This window comes from Anas acuta, chromosome 1 (assembly GCF_963932015.1).
Source record: "Anas acuta chromosome 1, bAnaAcu1.1, whole genome shotgun sequence".
Classification (NCBI taxonomy): Eukaryota; Metazoa; Chordata; class Aves; order Anseriformes; family Anatidae; genus Anas; species Anas acuta.
This window is the reverse complement of record NC_088979.1, coordinates 28,935,054-28,951,130: the sequence shown is the minus strand read 5'-3', so window position 1 is coordinate 28,951,130 and position 16,077 is coordinate 28,935,054. Positions and strand designations below refer to the sequence as shown.

At 43.7% G+C, this 16,077-nt stretch overlaps 1 protein-coding gene across 3 annotated transcripts in view; it reads left to right on the top strand.

Moving 5' to 3' along the window:
• Positions 1 to 1,142: 1,142 nt before the first annotated feature.
• FNDC3A (fibronectin type III domain containing 3A) overlaps positions 1,143 to 16,077 on the top strand; it is a 114,725-nt gene continuing 99,790 nt past the window's right edge. The window contains exon 1 of one of the 3 annotated variants that reach the window (XM_068674515.1): positions 1,143 to 1,347. The gene's annotated coding sequence lies outside the window, so the exon portion shown is untranslated. Of the gene's footprint in view, positions 1,484 to 16,077 lie in introns of all 3 variants that reach the window. The other 2 variants (XM_068674506.1, XM_068674498.1) reach the window with 2 other exon arrangements.

Genomic DNA, 16,077 nt, shown 5'->3' with positions numbered 1-16,077 from the left:
CTGACTCATAGACAGACGGATGCCACCGGATGAATCACCAGCAGCGCTTTCTGCAGCACCTAACGAGGTAGCTCATCCAAACGCTGATCAGGCCCAAGTCTCTCTAGTTTCGGAGATTCGACGAGGCACTGCCTCGGCTGCTGTTTCATGGGTGAAATTATGAGTTTTGGAAGAGGGGCCTGCAGCGAGCAACCAGGATTTTGCTCGCAGCAGCAAACTTCAGTTGGCGCACCCTTGGGCTATCTTCTGTGTGCCGTTAAGCTATAAAAGCCATTAAGCTATAAAATTTCAGCACTGATGAAATGCAAGAGAAATAACAACTTATTAACTTAATAACAGAGAACTTTAAGGCAAATTAACAAAACCACTTTATAAAGCATCTCATTCTGTTCAGTCCACTGCTGCAGAAGGTCATTAAGCCCAACACTGTAGGAAAATCATTTCAATCTATAATGGTTGAAAGGACAAACGTTAAGCGAAAGATAATCACAAATTAGCATTCAGGACATCGGCTGAGCATTGCAGGTGTTGAGGGAAGGTGGGTCCTCCCTGTAAAGTGAGTGGAAAAAATGTGGTTTTTCCTGGCAGAGGGGAAGGTGGATATGGGGTGGATATGGGCAGAGATACTTGTTGTTTCTCCCCAATGGGAAGGAAAGGCTGAAGTGAACTTGAATAACTAGTGATAGGACCAGAGGGAATGGCCTCAAGTTGTGCCAGGGGAGGTTCAGGTTGGCAATGAGGAGACATTTCTGCTCAGAAAGAGCAGTCAGGCACTGGGACGGGTTGCCCAGGGAGGTGGTGGAGTCACCGTCCCTGGGGGTGTTCGAGGAGAGGTTGGACGTGGTGCTTGGGGACATGGTTTGGGAGGTGACACTGGTGGCAGGGGGATGGTTGGACCAGGTGATCTTGAAGCTCTTCCCCAACCCTAAAGGTTTCATGGCTCTGTGTGTGGAGCCCCCCTCAGGGCCAGCCCCCAGCCCCACCCCATGACGAGGCCCCGCCCCCATCGCGATTCAGGCCCCGCCCCCTCACGGCCCCGCCCCTCCCTCATCCCCCCCCCCCCAGCGGTCCCTCCCTCCCCCCCTCCCTCCCCCCCCTCCCTCCCCGCGCAGGCGCAGTGCGCTCGGCAGCCAAGTGCCCCCTCGCGGCCCCTCCCCGCCCTCCACCAAGATGGCGGCCGCGCTCCGCCGGGCGAGGCGGCGGCGAGCGCGGAGCCCGCGGGGAAGCGGCGGCGGCGGTGGCGGCGGCACCGGCACCACCCCCGGCGGCCACAACCGCGGCCACGGCCACGGCGGGAGGCGCTGACAGGTGCGGGTGACGCCGGCGGCGCTCGGGCTTGAGCCGCAGGTACCCCGGAGTGGGCGGGCGGAGGGGTGGGGGAAGCTTCCACGGGCTGAGCGGCGCCGCCCCTGCCCGAGCTGCGCCATCGGGAGCTGCCCTCCGACAGCGAGCCGTTAGCCGGGGCACCGGCGGGGCCATGGCGGTGAGTGCCGACGACCCCTCGGGGGACGAACTTTCCTCCTACCACCCCCTTTTTCCATCGCCCGGAGGCAGGCGGCGGCTCCCGGCAGCGCGGTGCTGGGGAGGGGGGTAGGGGGGGTGCCGGGAGTTGTGGGGTTTTTTGCCCCAAAATGTGTGGGGTGCTCCCCGGGGTGGGTCCCCGCACGCCCCCGAGCTCCTTCCTTTTCCCCGAGGGTGGTGGTGAAAGCCCACGGAAAGTTGGCGTTGTCTTGCCGGCAGCCGGGCGGCGAAAGCAAAATCGAAACTTTGCGGCGGGTTTCGGGCTGCGCGGAGAAATAGGGAAAAACAACACGGGTTGGGGAGGGGGGGGGGCTCGGGAATTGGCTTAACCTCCTCAAATTAGCTTCGTGAGGCGGTTTGTTCGCTGCCCGGAGCGGCAGGTGTTGCTCCCGAGCATCTCGGCGTCGCCACCTCATTCCTGCAAAACCCATCTTCGCTTTGACAATTTACCTCTAATTAACCAAACGCGCACCTGGCCATATATCTCGTAAATCGCCACCCAGCCTCGCGAATTTCTCGCCGTCGAGGATTTGGGAGCGTTGCTCCCAGCCTCGAGCTCTCAGCCGGGAAGAAGCTGTTGTGTTGTTATGGCAATGGGCAACTTTGGCTTCGTGCAGCCACAGAAACGTCGCCGTGGCCATGATGTGGATCCGCACGCATTTATGTGCCCTGTCGTGAAGTAGCGTGGATGGCAGCCCTCCAAACTGACACGCTGTAATCAATTAAATGTGTTTTTCCACCTTTCTTCCTAGGGAGATAGGCTTAAGCAGTCGTGAAGTTGGACCACGTGAGGAATGGAGAAGTAGTGAGCTTTCAGGTGGGGAGAAGGCTGGAGGTAGCTGAGTGTGTATGGTACTCGAGGTTGCAAACTGGGGAGGGTTTTTCATAGCTGGCATTCCTACTAAGCGTTGGAATCGAGTTTGGAAACAATCTGTTATGTGGGGACCATCAGGCACCGATTTTGGGTGACGAAGCCTCAGTTGAGAGAGTTCTGTCCTCAGAAAGGCCAGTGAGTTGCTCAGGTCACTTGGTCAGGATGAGAGTGTCCTGCTTCGAGCAGACTCCTGCACTGACTCCTCCAGGTGATAATAATAACCAGGATCGGCTGACTGCCTCAGGTTTTTCAAAACAGGTGGAGACCTGAGGCTTTTTTGCTGTATGACAAACTCTAGGTGTAAGAATTGCTTGAGGCTCTGGTCACTTCATACAATGCTGAAGTTACCAGATTTCAATCTTAGTGGCGTTTCTACCATTTTCAGACTTGGAGTTTCCACTGCTTTGTGGACTTAACTCAAAGGCTTTTTATTTTTATAGGTAATAATGTAATGGAGCTGCAGAAACTTGAGTTATGATTCAGACTAATAACTCATTTGCTTTGGGCTGTGAGTTCTGTGGATCTTGGTGCTTCTGTTTGTTATTCTTTGCCTTGTGGCCATTTAATTTAGCTTGAATTTGGACCTACATCAGCTAACTCAGTGTTATGATGATGATGATTGTTCTGGCTCAGGATACCTAATGGAGATCCTTCCTAATTGTTATTGCAACTTTAACTACTTCACCGAACGTGCTTCTGCAGTTTTCTGTCTTAGCACTTATTGGGAAGCAAAACCCTTCAGGCCTGACTTCAGGAGAGGTACAATTTTTCAGCTCGGTCGATACTTTTTCCTAAATGGTTATACCATCTAAATGCTCTTAGGCAACTAGCTCATTTAACTTGCTGGCAGGTCACTTCTGAAATAGTGCGTGCTATTGTAAGTGTCTTGGTCTTGAGAAATATTGAGTGCTTGGAGGTATGAGGTTATGAGGTGCTGGTGTTCTGCTTGTCCATTGATACCTCTGTCAAAGTGGCAAATCCTATAATCTAACCCCATTCCCCATCCCAATGTGGGTGGGTGGAACTGGCAAAGATGCAGCCTGCTCATTCCCCAGCAGACAGGTGCTGGAGAGGACAGTTTTTGTGATGCTGCAGGCCTGCTTCCTAGGCAGCCAGTGATGTTTGGCGGTGGTGCCTTGTGGAACCCGAGGAATTCTCATCTTCCCTCCAGCATCTCTGTACCTTTTATTGACCTCCAGCCTCTAATCGTTCTGAGATTTCCAGTTCAATCTCTGCTGAAATGTCTACAGGTAACGTGTCATGTTTCATTGGTGTATTTCCATGATCTAAAATACAAATTGGATTTTCTCAGTTATATCTGTCAATAACACCTCTATATTTTATCATCCACTTCTTTAAGACTATTGACCTGGGGAAATTCCCAGGCAATTTGTAGCAAAATTCAACTCATGTGCAGTTTATGGTGCAGGAGCTGAACCGAGCCTTTGCTTTTCCTGTAAGACCATATCTTGTAAAAATAGATTTGACTTGGACTGTGTCAACTCTTCAGCTTAACTAAAAGATAGTGCTTGTATCTCAGGGAAGTGATAATAGTTTGGAATGCGTACACTGCTGCTTTTTCTGTACAGTAAACACAAACAATGTTTATTTTGCTTGTGGGGCCAATGTTTCCTGAGCTACAGAGACAAGCATTTTTGCTTGTATTTTGCCATTATACAGTAAACTTTCAGCTTCCTTAATGCCCGTGCTCACTGGATGTCAGTACAGAAACACTACTAACATTTTTCTGGTCTATCCTTAAAGTTTCATGGTTTTGTTTATGTTCGGTGGTATTTTGGATTGTCATCCTGGGGGGCCGCATTTTGTAAGGCTGACGGGGTAGAAGGATGCTTAGAAAGTGCCTGTAACACCTAATAGCACTGCATGTTTCTGGCAGGTTGTCATCTTTAATTGTTCCAGTCAATCTACGTTTAGTTTCAGGTTGGACAAATATTTTTCAAGTCTGACCCACGCCCCCAAGATCTGGTCCTGTTCCAGCTGTGCTTCCTTCGTGTACTCTTGAGCCTGTAACCAGCGAAAAGCTGAAGACTTTTTTGATAAGCTGTCATAGATGGCTTTAACAAAATGTAAATGGAAATAGAATTTGCTATGACGTTTTGTCAATAATGAAATATTATTTGTAGCTAGTGTTTTCATGCTGGATGACTGAGTAAAGGATTGTGTTGTTACTTTTCATGGATAAATTGGTATAGAATGTTTTTCTGTTTACTGTTACAGAACTTCAGGAATGGAATATCCATGTGCTTTCCAAACCCTCTACTAAAATTTTAATGGCACATTCCTTGGCAGTATCTTCACAGTGCCTCTCAAATGGAGTCAGACTGGACAAACTTCACCCTCTTTGTTTGTGGTCCCCAAGAAACTTTGGCTTTTTTGGGATGCTTGGGCCCTATAATTGTTCTACTCCACAGTCAGAACATCACCAAAGTTAACACTGGTACTTTGGCTTTCAGTTTGGTATCTTGTGTGCCAAACACAGTCCCGGCAGGAGCTGGGGCAGTAGTTAAACAGGAGCGCAGAGTATGTTGATATTTTTACCCTGCCCCTGCTCAGCTTTGCTTCCAGAACTGTTCTGAAGCACTTAAGACAAAATTAAAGAGTTGCAAACCATCATTTATAGGTAATGGAAAAATTATTTAACTTGATTACTTTGGGCATAAAGAACTGTCAAAACATCTTCAAGTTTTCAATCCCAGTTTAACCAGTAAACATCATTCTTACAGGCCATTAGTAAAAGAGAAGACAGGCAGTTTCTAAGATATGATAGATCTCTTCTGCTTTCCAAAAACACTAAAACAAGTCCTTCTACTTCCTGGCAGCATATGGGCTTCTGTAATGTAGTGTCAAAAAAAACCAACAACTGTTTCACAGCTGTGAAAAATCACAAAACTGAACCGATACACTCCATGATTGCAAATAACTACGTATCAAAGCCTGGGAAATGCTGTCTGCAGGGCAAGTGACAAGGTCCAGAAAAATTTATGCTGTGGATAGTAACTTGCTTCAGTTACAGGGGGGAAAAGGAGTGTGTGGCACAGCAATGCTAACTTTACCTTCTGCGTGACAGTTCTTTTTGAATGTGCTTTGATTTTTATCCATTGGTTGCATTTAGAACCTTGAAGCTCAATTCTTAATGCTGTTTGATCTTGAATAACTCCAGATGAAAATGAACTTCACAGATCCAGAACTTCTTTCACATTTACTGTAAAGTAAAGCAAACAAAAATGTATGATTTATGTATGTAAATACTTCTGTGTAAATGCTATCGAGTTTCCCCAAAGTACAAATCCAGTTTCTGTGGTACTTAAAGCCCAAGCTGTACTTAATATAAGAACCTACAAGCATCAGCTACTGCCAAGCTCCTGTTTTTCTCTAGCTGATGTAGTATACTCAATACTGTATGTTACTCTACTGATTACAAAATAAATCCCTCTTCTCCAACTTGCAGACTGTAAGGTTTTGTTATTCAGTGTTTGTTGTTCCTTTAGCTGGAGAAACTGCATCCACTAGGTGACCTGACTGAAGGAAACTGAGACACAAGCCACAGAAACATCAGGGAGATAAGCCTTGTTTTGGAGGAGGCGGGCACCTTGTAGATGGTGGCAGTGAATCAAGTTGTAGTGCACGTGCAAAAAGTTTGCCTGTAGCTGAAAACTAATCTGTAAGCAAAAATTGAACGTCTGTACCAGCATAAGGCAACCCAAAACAAAACCAGGTGACTTGCAAGGACTTGGCAATGAGAGAGGGATGGGCTGGTAACGATTCATTGATATTTTAGTGTATCTGTTTAGGGGACTTCCTGCACTAGGAGTAAATACAAGCTGCAAGAGTTACCCAATCCTATAGAATCTGTTGAAAAGTAAACAGAGAAGACCATGCTTTCAGAGCACTCTCTCTTCACCCACTTAGTCTGGTGCGAAGACATTGAAACAAAGTCCTGAGGAGTGAGGACTGAAAGAAGCTGCAGAAGTGAGTAGTGACAGCTGACAGCGCTTAGTCCTAGATGCAGCTGGAATAATGTCTAGTTTTGTGGGTTTGTTTTTGTTAATGGATTGTCAGCCATTCAGTGTTGCAACTCCACATGGACAGTGGGAAGGCGAGAACAGCTTTGTCCTCTGAATGGTTGGGCAATCAAACTGGTTGGGCCCATGGGGTTTTGGGGGGCTAAACTTTCCTCAGAGGGTGAGGTGGAGCTTGGGAGCGGAGAGTGCTGGCATCATCTGAGAAACAAGCTCTTCTTTTGGTGGTCCTCATCTTCAGTAGTTGCAGACAGTTCTCTGTTGGAGAACTTTTAACAAATTGCACGTTTAATTGTCAAGAGTCGCATTCAGCTTGAGGTGTATTGAGCTTGGAGCACCCTGCTTTAGTTTTGTGGCATGCAAGTAGCTGTCTCAGCACTGTTGTGGCTGAGTTTAATCCTGGGGAAGTGAACCACCTGCCGGGGTGGCTGCCCATGGACTTTCTCATATTGTAGTCAGTAGCTTCACAAGTGCCATATATTGATGCTGCAACAAGCAGTTCCTCTCTGCTCTGCCTGCTTATTCCTGTGCTCGGCATGCATATGCATGTATTTGTAGTGAAATGGATCAGGCAACTGACCTACCTTAAAACAGAGCCACTTTTTGAAGAGTAACAAACTGGAGGATAGCTCTAATTCACTGTACTCTTGGCCAGTTGCTTGTAGTGGTGCAAGTGGGAGCTGCTGGTGTTATTGAGCAGAACCGACTTAGAGCAGTCGGTCCTCATAAAAGAACATCTTTCAGATGCACTTGTTAAGGCTCAACGCCCTTTTTTGATGTATTCTTACTTTTAAGAAGTAGTTTCCACGTGCCTGACTTGGCTTGTCGTGCCCTGTGTTGTCCTGTTCCTTATGGAAGCAGAGACCTGCAGGTTTTCCAAAAAAAAAAAAATCAGTGCAGGCTTATTTTAAATTATTAGAGCTGTGGCCTCTGATCCCATGTCATCTTGTGTTTGGATAGCATAGTTTTCATTTTTTCAGAACAAGCAGGAAAAAGCTGTTTCGTAAGAGTTCTTTAAAAACTGCTGCTTGTTGTTCTTGAGTTGTGCCCTCGTTGCAGCTCCAAGACTGGCAGCTGTCTCTGCAATCAGTTCGTCTCACTGACCACTCACCTCGCCTTAGTGAAAGGAAATGCGTGATTTTAGTTTGCCTTAAAGGAACTATATGAAAACTTACTTGAAAACTTGGCCTCGCTGCTCATAGCTACCAGAAAAAGGGAGTCGATAACAAATGAGGAAGTAGCTTGGTTCTTGGCATGGAGCGCGCTTGTTTTCTCAAAAAATAAGCATGTACTTAACTATTACTTTTGCCTTCGTTTCTGTTTAACTGGGAAAGGCCGAGATGTTTTTGAACCCATCTGATCTTCAGAAAATAAACCGAAGGAAATCCAGTCCTGGCAGAATCTTAGGAGAACCTAATTTAGCTGCTTTAGAAGTAAAACTAGGAGAGTTCAAAGAAGTTTTTGAGAAGAGTAGTGTAAAGCTAAAAAAACAGCCACGTAGTTTAGACCAGTGTACCATAAGTAAAGTTGAACTGCATTCGATTTCTTTGAACTGCATAGTATATTTTCTGCACAACTTAGTCTCATTTCTTTTTGAGAATCCTTCCCAAGAATATCTGAGAGGCAGCTGATCCTGCAAGACAGAGGAGGCCACGCTCTAGCTCACAAGCGAGGTGCAACAGGGAATCTGGTAAAGCCAAGTCTGCACTCTGGTGCTGACAATTCACTCGTTGATTTAAAATGCGTGCTATCAAATTAGCTGTGAGTATAAGGAACAGATTAATTTCCTGATTTGTGATACAGCTGTGCTTATCCCTTCCCAGAAGTTACACAACCAGTTTCAGCTTCTTTTTCTTTCGAGAAAGGAGGGACAAATTGTTGGAAAGTACTGAATTCTCCTTCTGCAGTAACTTTGTGTCATGTGTAGCTCATCCAGTTATGGGCTGTGGGTGGTTTAATAAGAAAGTAATAATTGTAACATTTGAACCCAGAATGTGGTGCTTTTGGGTAGTCTCCGTTGCATTGCTTTTGATACATCCAATCAAGCATTTCATAATCTAAGTGCCAGACTAAGTGAGAAGTGGTAAGTGTTCACGAACATCTTGTCCCTTTCCAGGTGACTGATTTATCAGTGTCTAGCTCTTCCCTAGGTAGTCCTCACCTTCAAAAGTTTAGTTTTCTACATTAGCTGCTAATAAGAGCTGAGCCTGTTTGGCTCAGGTTCAAAAGCTGCTAGCTCATAAATAGAAATGCATTAAACTTGAACAGCTGGAGTGTTTCCAAGTATCTACCGTGCGTTCTCATATAGGTTATGGAACACATGACATGAATGCATGAACTGCACCTGAAGCTGCTCCTAAATCATTGCAGTTCACAACCTGGAGCATGAAGGTAACCTGAAGTAGGTGTTGATTTATGATAATATGTTTAACTCCTGCAGCACTGAGGTTTATACCTGCTCTGCGTGGCTTTGCCCTTCCTGCTTTGATGAGAACAGGCAGTAACTGTTGGAAGGGAGCTGGAGCCAGTGGCTGTTTTGGCTATTCAAGTGCAACTGGCATTTGCTTACAAATCAGTATTTTCCCCGTAATTGTATTGTGTTCATTGTACAACTTTGTGTTTGCCTTCCAGCAACAACAGTATGAGCAGAGATATGTATTTGATTTCTGGGATTTCTTTGGGAATTGCCTTTAGTGATTGTATGTGACACCACTTGTGAGCTATGGGTGGAGTATTCCCATAGATTTTTTTTTCCTTTGGGGTATTCCATTGCTTATTAAAACACTTGGCAGTGTATTTTCATTTTCAGCTGTTCAGATTTGCAGTTTCCAGTGATTGTCAGTTTGACATTGTTGATTGACTTTACAAAACTACACCTTTTATAATTGTGATGTATCTGCCTGTTTGCAGCTGTGTTATTTTAAACACTGAAGGGAATAGCCATTCAAGTTTCACATCTCTTCAAAGAAGGTAGACATGTTTCACAAAATGGTTTTCTTCTGACAGTTTCACTATAATTTCACCAAAAAAAAAAAAGGCAACTCTCTCTGTTCTGCTACAAAATGTTTTATCAAGTTTTTCAGAAATTGCTTTCCTAAAACAGGAAAAAATGAAAAGCAAAGCACATATTTTTAAATAAATTGAGTATTAATTAAATTATCAATTCAAAACTGGGAAAAAAAAAATGTATATATATACCACAATTGCCATGTCTGGAGACATGTGACTAGAAAATATTGCAAATCTACCGGGCAGAAGAAATTACAAAAATTCTACTAGCTTCTGATTCTTATGAAACAAACTGAATAGTTTGTTTCTAACTTTAATAGCTCAGGTGCAACTTTACGGATCACTGGGTAATTTTATTCTAATACGTTTCTATACCAGCAACATCCCCGTATCTGAGCTTTTTCCAGCCGTGCATTAAGTGACATGACTAACATCTGTCACATACGCTTTGTTCTTTCCTCTTCACCCCAGGGATGTATTGGTGTACTTTGTTTTCAGAATTTCCCCCATTTTAGCATGTTTGTACATCTTAGGCTCTTGTATTTGTTAACCCTGTCTGACGACTTCTGAAGTGGTTGGCTGGTTGGAAAGATGGGGAGGACAGCAATTCTTACAGGTTTCAAATTGGCAGGCAGGTGAAATCTTGTAATGAGTGTAGGAAATTATAAAGAATGAACATATCTCCCACTAGGCACTAAAGAATGGATATGGTGAGTACTTAGAAATGCATAAAGCACTGGAAGAGTTTAAATAGTATCTTGAAAAGAGCAGTCACTTGGATGTGAGGCTCTAACTTAAATAACAGCTTTATTACTTCAGCTCTTTTCCAATATATTTATTTTTAAAGTGCCCTGCTGTCTTCATGTTGGAGAAGGCAAGATCGCTGCGCTTCTTCCACTGGGGCTGGGGGATGTTTTTATGGCCTTTATGGTTCTGGAAGTTCAGTCTTTGGTCTCTGACAAAGCCTAGCAAGCGTTGTCTCCCCTGTGCAGAGCGGCTTTTCCTCCTTACTGGAAGTTCTCCGTGCCTGTGGCTCCTGGGGGAGCATAGCTGCAGAAGAACCCAGGTGAGGAAGGAATGTACACCTGCTCTGCCGAAGCCCACTGGGAAAACACACCTCATGGCAACCTCGAATTGGCAGCTGTAACGTGAAACAGGCCGAAGCACGTATGAAACTGTTCCGACAACAAAGTCTTGGAATTGGCCCTGGTTTTGTCGCTTCTCATTTAAAATCAACATCTGATTTGGAAACATTTAGTGTTGATTTCGTTGAGCCTGTTCCTTCTGCTCTGCCTTTCTGTGTTAGGCACTTCAGTCTTTTCCCTGCTCACCTTCTGTCCTCATGCTCTATAGGATCGTGGCCCTTGTGTGCCGTCCTCTGCAATAATAACTGTATCCGTTGGTCACTAAATTTGACAGAATTAGGATGTCAAAGGGCATAAAGTTGCTGTGATTGTTGTGGTAGCAAGCAGGTAGGTAGGGAAGAAGCACTCTGCAATCACAAAACCTGAGGAAAATTGCAGCAATGCAAATTTCCCTATCAGTAGGCAGCAGAGAAACCACTGGAGGGTGGCTCTCTGGGTTCTGATCCACTGAAAACCATGTAACTTCTGCATTGCGTGCCATATTTTGATTGACTAATACTTTGATATTTGTAGAAAAATAGGACTCTAGAAAGAGCCTTCAGAGGTTGTGTACTTCAGCTCCTCATCAGGACCTTGTGTGGTCTGGTTTTGATTTGCTGCAGCGGTGGTTGCTTCTTGATTGTGCACCCATCAAGTTTTTTGGAACATGCACCCTGAATGGATGTTATAGTTATTCATAAGTGATATACATGTACTGCTGTACTAATATGTACATTATAAAACAACTAGAATGAAATAAAGATGAAAAAACTATTTAAACATCTTTTTATTAATGGTACAAATCTACTTTCTTCTTGTGCACCCCATTTCTGAGACAACTGGTCTACAGGATTAATATTTTGCCCCATCAAAGGGCAACCTGTGCCAGCACTGCACAGGTCTCCCCGTGACTGTGCCTTTTTACCTTACGGCCAGATACAATTTCCAAGTGCTGCAGTTCTCCATCACTTCTTTAACTTCTGTCATGCACCTTCAGGACGAGTTTGATTTGGGCTTTGAGTAACCACCCTTCAGGTAGTGGAATCCAGCAGGTAGGTGACCCCTTGTCTTCTCCAGTTCTTGTAGCTTCTCGTGGTCTGTTACGTGCTTCTTCTACTGAGGAGGTAATTCGGAAAAGCACAACTGGACATGGTGTTCCAGCTGCCACCTTGTAAGTGCTGAGTGGTTGGGAACCACCACCTCACTCAGCCCACCAGCCGTGCTTCTGCTATCGCAGCCCAGCATGCCGTGAGGATGCGTGCTGCTGACTCATGTTCTTTTACCTTGGTGATCCAGCTGATTGAATGCTGATGTGCTTTCAGAGGCTGTTGTTAAGATCAGCTGCTAGACTCTTGGAGATGGAAATGCTGATCTTTTTCAAGAGCAGAGGAAATGCGCTGCCTGGTGATCTCAGCCGTGCAATATTCCTTAACCCTTAATAAATGAGTGAGTAATAAGCAGAGTTGTGTACATCTTCAGAACATAAAAGTAATGCCACAGAAACATTAATGGACCAAATCTGAAGGTATTTAAAGACTGAGTTAATTTGTGATTACAGTTCAGGAAGGCATACTTTGCCTACTGAACTATTGAGTGGAACTGAAGTCTTTGAGCCTTAATGTTATTTTGGCTTGTTAGTGCTATCAGTTCCATAATGGTTGCTCAGGTATCACCCCAGAGTCTCTACAAGAGTCAGTATAGATGCCTTCCATTGTTTCAGCTCTGGTAGCCTTCAGAAAAATCTCCTTCACAGTTGTCAAATTTGTGAGATAGGGAAAATAAACGTACCCAACGTGGTTGAGAACTCAGGCCTTGCACCTTCCTTGAATCCTAGAACAGCCTCAGCACAGATTCTGCAAGAAGAGTGTCAGCTGAATTAGCAATCCTGTGTTACCCTTCTTTGAATATCTACCACTAATTCAGTATATTCTGTACCAAGACAAAAAGGGAGATAGCTATTCATGCAGCAGTTGTTGCTGTGCATGAGTCAGTATGGATTTCTAAATAGCTGTGCCTTTAATGCACTACTGACAGAAAATTGCCTCAGCTTTTTCTGTGCATAGCATCGGTATTACCTACCTGTTCATCCAAGGTGTCACCTTCCTGGTCTGGTCCCTTTTTAATATTTCCTCAAGTATGGTGCAGTCAGTTGGCCTTAAGTCCTTCGACTTACCTTATTTCATTATTTTACCCCTTCCCTAGTACCCATTAGTGGTGCAGGAAAGCTTGACAAGACCAGTGAGCTGTTTGTAGTGGCTCTGCAGACTGTAGGATGCAGCCTTACCTTGTCTGAATGCAGGCTGCTTTTCTTGTGTCTTCTTCAAGACCTCATTGCTAAATGAGGTTAACCTGTTGATATAACTCATGTTAATAGCCTTTTGGGGAGCTTTTGTTTTTCTAGCTGCCTACTTTCAATTATCCTGTCCTTTTTAGAATCGACCCTTCACAGGATTGAGTTACTTTTTCTTTTAGAAAGAATGGCTTAACTTTTATGTATTAAAACCTTTTGTTGTGTCTAGCTTTTTCGCGTATTCATGCCATTTTGGTGTAGTAAAATGACTTAGTTTCTTATCAGTGTTATGGTTTGTCATTTCCAGACTTTCTTCTGACTTTTTTTTTCCTGAGAGCTGAGTTGAAGACATATTCTACAATGACAAGCCAAGAATGAATACCTTCCCTTCCTATCTGAAGCTCACCCACTCTATAATCCTGCATTTACCAATAATATTTGAGGGCTGTCATTCCAGTTTTAAACCATGTAGTGATTTTGTTCAAGAAAAACACATAAATGCCAGAGAAGGCCTGATTGTTATAGCAGTGCTCTTATCAGTCCTTTTGTCAGCCACACTTCACCAGAAGATTCTCATCAAGTTAATTGGATAAGATTTATTTCATCAATCATACTTGTCTTTTAATTCTTTACAAATAACATCCAGTTCTGACTGTGAACTTGTTTGGTCTTGGATCACTATTGGCTAACGTGAATATGTTGTCCCATTTGCCCTCCCTCAGTAGAGTATTTAATGTAGGGCTTCTGGTTTTCTTCCAGACCTCTGAGACTTTCCCAAGGCTAGCGTTATCTGGAAGTCTGTTTCAAAGATCTAGTTAGATATTTTTCCTCTTCCAGAGGTTGTGAATGCCAGCTAGTTGGTTTGGTTGATTTAAAAGCTCTGATTTGATACCCTTAGATCAAACATGATACGATTGCTTTTGTATCCAAGGTATGTTTGTTGAGCATTTCTGCTTATTTTGACACTAACCTGTGGTTTCTTTTATGACATCTCCTTCCTCTGCTACACAACACTTCTTTTTCAAATTCCTGTCTGTTCTCATTTGTCCTCATAGCGAAAGAAAAAACACCTGCAAGTGGTGTGCACACCACATCTGACTGACTGACAAGGTTATGCACACTGACTTGTACAGATTGCTGCCTCTTGACCGCTGATGGAGAGAAGGTTTTTACTGGTACATGTAGCGTGGGCCCACATTGGTGTTGGGTTTGTCTGCAGTCTTCAAGGCTAGTTCAGAGACATTGCAGAGAAAAGCTAATATTGTATTGTCAAGAAAGCATTGATTTACTTCTCTTTCTAGATGGATTACACAGCCTGACAGGTAGTACTTTTATTATAGTTGTAGAGGGTGTCAGGAATAACATTACCTGGTACCTCCTGTCAGGGCTTATCAATGAGCAGCAGTGCTTCATCTCCAGAATAAATCCCAACGCTTGGATCCAGACATGGAACTTACCCATGTCCCAGGTAAAGCACTGAAGTCTGTGTGCTACCATCCCAAGCACTCGGTGCCTGTAGGAACTTGTTTTGTGTGAATCAAATTGTTGAGCACCCGTGAGGACGTGAATCAATGAATCTGAGACCAAATCTTAACATATGTCCAGAAGTGGTCATTAGCTGTCATATCTGAGTTGGTCTGGGTTAATTCTCATTGATGTCCAATTTGATAGATATGTTTTGATTTTTTGCTCAATAAATGGTGCTTGCACTGAGTGTATAAGTTATGAAATCAGTCAAAAAATCATTGTGCGTGTGATGAAGGAGGCCAGTGCTCTCTTATCTAAGAGGCATTTGCAAGGTAGTTTGGAAAAAATGAACTTAATTCAATTTAGACTCAGGGAAATTCAAGCTTGGGTAAGTCTAGAAGCATGTTCTCTTAGTTTGGAGTGTTTTAATTACTTTTGTCTGTGACACTATGGATAGGTATTTCCATGTATTTTGCACTCCTGTAAGATTAAGATGGCACAAGAGCAAGCCTGTTTATAGCTATAATCATGGGAGAAGGGATGCCTTGATTCTAACCCTGCTTCCAGGCTGTGTGTTCACTTTACATTAAATGGTCATTGGATAATATCCTGGGAAGCGCACCGTCAAGCTTGCCAGCTTGAAAGATGATCCAAATAACTTCCATCAGCCTTCTGCCACCTGCAGAAGTGGTGGGGACTGACTGTAGCCTGGAGGATTTTTGGATGAGTGGGAAAGCCTTTAAAGCAAGGTAGGAATATAAAACTGTCCTCATTGCTTGGGAGACTAATTAGTCTGGCTAAGCAGCTATAAATGACTTGATATAAATGGTGATGAATTCTTAAGTAATCACAGTTTCGAAGTCTTTTAACCTATAGGGTTTTTTTTCTAACTTTAATCTTTGCAGACTAGACCCAAAAAGTAAATAAAATATTAAAAAAAATCAGAATGCTTTCTTTCCAAGTTCATAACTTTATAGCAGGACAACCTTCAGCATGATGACAGCTTATTCGCAGTGTGTGTGCGTAGATGTATGAGAAGTTTATCGTGCTTCGTTAATGCATTTTCCAGAAAACGCAAACTCTGATTTGCATCGGTATTCTTGTACTGACAGCGCAGTATCACAGATTTCAGCCCATGGCAAGTGTATAACATCATCTGCCTTAGAGGAGCAAACATGTAAAAGCAGTAAAAAGGCTGGGGTAGAGACAGTTTTAGAGATGCCTTCTGCGTAGTAAGCTGTAGCAGCAGCTCTTCAATCAAAGAACTTAGTGCTGAAGTCATTATGCTGGTATTATCCCTTGAATTTTATCGTGTATCTCTTCGTTTAAAGTAAGTTTAAATCTTCGTTTAAAGTTACATACTGTAACTAGCAAGCATCTGTGTTTATGAACAGATGGTATATTTGTGTTAGAAATTTAGAAGTGTTTGTGGAGAGTTTCATTAGGCAGATAATCTCAAGGCAGAACTTTGAAAGCCAGCAGCGTTACTGACTCTCAGACTGTTTAACTTCAAGATTGTACCTACCTCTTTTCACCAGAGAACTGAAGGTACTTTCTAAGGGAGGCAGTTCTACTCCAGAAATAGTGCAAGCTTTTTCTCAGCTTAATCATTATGTATATATTTGATGTTAAACACTGTTTTCAGATGCAAAATGTAACTAACATGGGAATTCTGAATGTATCATTCACCTCTAGTGAATTCTTTCCATCTGTCTTTGTTTTGCTGAGAAATATCAGTTTCTTAATTCTCGT